The sequence below is a fragment of the Microtus ochrogaster genome, chromosome 22 (genome assembly GCF_000317375.1).
Source record: "Microtus ochrogaster isolate Prairie Vole_2 chromosome 22, MicOch1.0, whole genome shotgun sequence".
In the NCBI taxonomy this organism is placed as follows: domain Eukaryota; kingdom Metazoa; phylum Chordata; class Mammalia; order Rodentia; family Cricetidae; genus Microtus; species Microtus ochrogaster.
The window spans coordinates 33807162-33812102 of NC_022023.1; the positions used below are offsets into that span (position 1 = coordinate 33807162).

Here is a 4941-nt window from a genome sequence, read left to right on the forward strand (position 1 = left end):
TAGTTCGGGTCCATTATAAAGGTAATTGGCCCATGCCAGGAGTTCCAGTCTATTGTACAGTATCTCCCCGGGAACGAGGGCATCTAATACAGAACTTTTTCTCTCATTTTCCCACTCGATGGCTGTGTGTTAGTAGAATCCTGTTTCTTGCACATCAGTATTCTAAGCTCACGCTGTCTCCATCATCTTAAATTCCCGTTTAGAATAATCATACTAATTTAAAGCCATGTCGCAGGGCCTCTCATCTTAGTCTCCTTCAATGTCATTTTTCACCCCCCCACACACGTACAAATCATCTTATTTTGTTTCAGATCTTGCTGTGAGCCCATTGCCTACTGGGTAGAAGCACTGGCACTATAATACCATCTTATGTGAGTCCATTGCTGTTCCCCAGGCAACAGTAACCCCTAGAGTTTCAACTTAATCATGTCATGTCCAGCATTGCGCGAGCTTGGCAACGCTTAGCAGAAATCCGCGCTATGTAGTGGAGGTCAGGGTGTTCAATGTGCCCACATGCATCTTGCAGAGAGTGATTTTCTCTCATTGCTGGATGTGAATCTACTAATTGTGCCTCACTGACGGAAATAAAATATGCTTCTCCCTACCACTGGCTTCAAAGGGAATTAAAATTCAGGCAGAAGATACTAAGAACAGAAACTATTATCCAGGATTTCTGAAGCCTTTGATTTGGGTTTCCATTTGTTTTTGTAATTGGAAGATGGAACAGATGGTGACCGCCTCTTGAGTATGTTGTACCCTTTGTCGCAGCCTGTATAGCTATCAGTTCTTGAGAAGAAAGAACGCCTTAGGCGACGCCCATGCTTTCTGAAGCACGAGGAGCTCAGTGGAATAGAGACCATTGCGCAGAGGGTGGGTGGGGTGGGCATAGACACACCTGCAGGACAGTAATTCTGATACCTGCTGCAATCCACAAAGGAGGAAAAGTTCAACATGAAAGTGCTGTGCTGCATTTGACTAGAGTTTTAATGATGAAGATAACAATCCCAGGTAATTCTTCAATGAGGCTAGTATCTCCCTATTTCTAGCCCTGCCTGAGGATCAAGAAGACCAGATATAAACTATGTGTGTAGTTTGTAATTTGAAAGGAGGGATTTAGACCATAGACAGCATCTCACAAAAGAGGAGTGTTCCTGTGACCATTGTCTATTTCAGGCAGCAAGCTGTTGCTGAGATAATCCAGCCTATTGTGCAACTGTAAAACTCCTCTTCAGTTATTTCAGTAACGGTTGTAACTTAAAATAAAATTGGCATAACAAAGGAAACGCTGAACAGGAGTGGAAATCAAAGCATGATAAATATTGTCTTTGTTCAGCTTCCTTGTAGTGAACGTCTCGGAGAGACTTAAGCGATCACTCTTGAGTTCTACTTGATGACATGGCAACGTTTAAATTCATGTATTTTAAATTTGCAAGCCAGTCAAGTGGGTGTTTCTTTTCTTCTAAATGTTTGGCATTGAACTGGAATGAGCAGAAAAAGAGACGTTGAAGCAGGACTCGTATGAAAGGAACACTGCCATTTGAGGGGGAGGATTCTGAGAAAGATTGCAACTCACCGGTAGAGTATTCATTCATCTAGCATGTGTGAGGTCCTGGGTCAAATTCCAAAAATACAGAGAGGGGGATAGAAACAGAGGAAGGGAGGAAGGGAGGACTGGAGGATAAGGAGAGAGAGAAAGAGGGGGAGAGAGAGACAGGGACAAAGATAGCGGGGGGGCAGAGGGAAGAAAAGTATACTGTTAAAAAATTATAAAAGAGCTGTCTCTGCTGAAGCCTGGATTGAGTATGTGCTCCTATTAAATGTTCTGAGCAATATCTTCAGGCCGTCTTTTCATCCTGGATTTCCTCTCTTCCCCATGCTATTCCCGAGTTTAGCAGACACTCCTGTGCTTCCACTCTCGCTGTAGTTAGAAAGTTCCTGATGCAAAGAGCATAGGGAGCACAGCTTATTTAGGCTCAGTGTTGGTGGAGCGAAAATACTTGCCTGGTCCTGTGCATGAACAGAAAGTCTGCGTAGCTGGAGATGAGAGGGAGAGAAGGTGGCTCATCTCAAAGCCCGCAGGAAGCCTTCATGACACAAAGGGAACTAGGGACAGAGCACAGTCCCCAGTGACATCACCCCAACGACCTCCTTCCCCCAGTTTGCCTTACCACAGAAACTCTTCAAACTCACAAAATTGTACACCACCTGGGCCCAAGTGCCAAAACCCATGGGCCTCTGTGAAAAATTTTACAAGGAAACCAAACACAATTCCATTTAAAAGATAAATACATATCTAGTGAATGTTTATATATTATAAAATAATGCATGCTTATTAAAGTGAAGAGCTAGATCCAGGACAGGCTCCAAAGCCACAGAGAAACCCTGTCTCGAAAAACCAAAAAAAAAAAAAAAAAAGAAAGTGAGGCCACAAACAAAAGAACCATGCTATAATATATAGAGGTTTGTCCATGTGGACATTTCATTCAGTTTTTCCTGTTTTGTTTTGTGCAAAGTTCTCAAACATATTTAAAAATCACTAAAGAGGTGAGCTTTAGTGAGCATCATTTTTTTATATAATTATATTTATGTACAGAAAACTCAGCAGTACATTTAACCCAGTTTAGTGGCGAGTTCTTTGGCCTTTGCCTTTTCCAGCTTGGCAATTCGAGCCACAGATTTAGGACCCAGGACGTTGCCTTCCCAGTGGCGGCGGATCTCATCATATCTGTCGTTGTAATTGGTCCTAATAGCTTCCACCAGCTTGGCCAGAGACTCTTGTCTTCTGAGTTAACCTGTGTGAAGGCAACAGTGGTGCACGTCTTCCTATGGACCAGCCGCCCCAGTCTGGCCTTTCCCTTGATGATGCAGTAGGGGACCCCCATCTTGCGACACAGAGCAGGCAGGAAGACCACCAGCTCAATGGGGTCTACATCGTGGGCAATCACCACCAGCTGAGCCTTCTTGTTCTCTACCAAAGTGGTGACTGTATTGACGCCCGCTCGAAGGACAGGTGGTCTCTTAGTCGGGACATCCCCTTTGCCGGCAGCTTTCTTCTCGGCACGGGCCAGCAGCCTCTGCTTCTTCTCCTGCTTGGTCTCTGGCCTGTACTTGCGGGCAAGTTTAAGCAACTGGGTAGCTGTTTGCCGGTCCAGGGCCTGGGTGAACTGGTTAATGGCAGGAGGAACTTTGAGCCGCTTATAGAGGATGGCCCTCTGCCGCTGCAGCCTAATGTAGCGGGGCCATTTGACAAAGCGCTTGAGATCTCTCTTGGGCTGGATGTCCTGCCCAATGCCGAAGTTCTTAGGCCTCTTCTCAAGCAAAGGATTCACCACCTTCTTCGCCGCCTGCTTCTTCACGACGCGGGGGCCGGGGCCACCTTCTTCCCCTTGGCCTTCTTTCCCTTGGGCATCTTGCCGGGCTGGAGGAGAGAGCGTGAGCATCATTTTTTAATCAAGTTATAACATACACTTTGTAGATGAACGTCTAGATTGCTCAACAATAACACCATATTAATTCAAAACTATTAAAATGTGTTCTTAATGGTTTTGAACATTCAGATTGTATCTGAATGTTAGAATATTATAGGAACCGCTCAGACGGAAAAAGCTGTATATAAGATCATTTTACATTCAATGGTTTATGTAGAAAGCTTTCCAGACATAGGCTGGAAGTTGGTAAGTTCCTATGCCATTAGCAGTTTATGAAAGCGATAATGGTTGTGATCAGGCCTTTTAAGTGTTTGCTAATTTTATGGGCAGAACAGGAATCTCATTTTAATTTGCATTTCTTGTATTATGAGGAAAGCTGAATACTTTCTTGTTTGTTATTCTAGTTCCACTTCATGAATGGCCCAGGTCATTTGAGGGCTTGTAATTAAAGGCTTTCGACCCTGTCCCTTTTATGCGTGTTCTCAACCGTGATGGTTCAAGCTCATCCTTGATTTGTTTGGGGTTCCCAATTTGTTTCATTTGTTTTCACTTTGGTTATTTCTTGTGGGGAAAGTTTTGACTTGCATACAGATAAATTGTAGTGTTTCCGCTCCCTTTGTGCCTCTTCAGCTTAGAAAGCCTCCATACACACCCACTTTCAGAAGCTCCGAAGTTAAAACATAGGCTGTATTTTTAGACACTGAACCCTTCAGTATAGCCAGAAGGTGTTTCCTATAATGAATTGTGGAAACCACAATTGGGTAATTATTCTGAAAATGTTATCACTAGTTACCAAAAGTGGTATTTGTGCCACTACCTGGGATTGCTTCACACACACACACACACACACACACACACACACACACACACACACACTGTGGTCACAGGCATATATTATAAAGGTCATTGGTTTCTGCTTCCTAGCAAAGGGATAATCATTTCACCTTCTGTCCCAGTGCCCTGTCTGCAGCCAGCTCTGCCCAATGCAGGCTCAGGGCATTATAGCCTAAGTCAGTAGTTCCTTTTGGCCGCTGCCAGTCAAAATGTCACTACCTACCAGCTTGGTCAGTTCCTTAACCCCAACTCTTCCACATCTGTTCCTACAGTCTCCATTCCCATCAGTGTTTGCCTCAAAGATAAGACTACATCTTCAAAATAAGCTCACTAAGCCAACATCTCCCAGGACTCAGAAGCCTCCAATGTAGACGATGCCTTCTTTTTATGAAAGAAACACAGTATTAACTATTGTCCCTGTCTCATCAAAACTGCGATCCATTTCTCTTTTCCTTAAGGGAAATGATTCACAACCAGTGGGTTGTGACCCCACTGAGGTCCAAAGCTTCTTTCACAGGTGTTATCGAAGGCTGCTGGAAAACACAGATATTTCGCCGGGCGGTGGTGGCGCACGCCTTTAATCCCAGCATTTGGGAGGCAGAGGCAGGCGGATCTCTGTGAGTTCGAGACCAGCCTGGTCTACAAGAGCTAGTTCCAGGACAGGCTCCAAAACCACAGA

General features: G+C 44.4%; 1 pseudogene; it reads right to left on the bottom strand.

Annotated features, from left to right (window-relative positions):
- Positions 1 to 2610: 2610 nt before the first annotated feature.
- LOC101985344 lies at positions 2611 to 3424 on the bottom strand (annotated as a pseudogene).
- Between the last annotated feature and the right edge of the window lie 1517 nt (positions 3425 to 4941).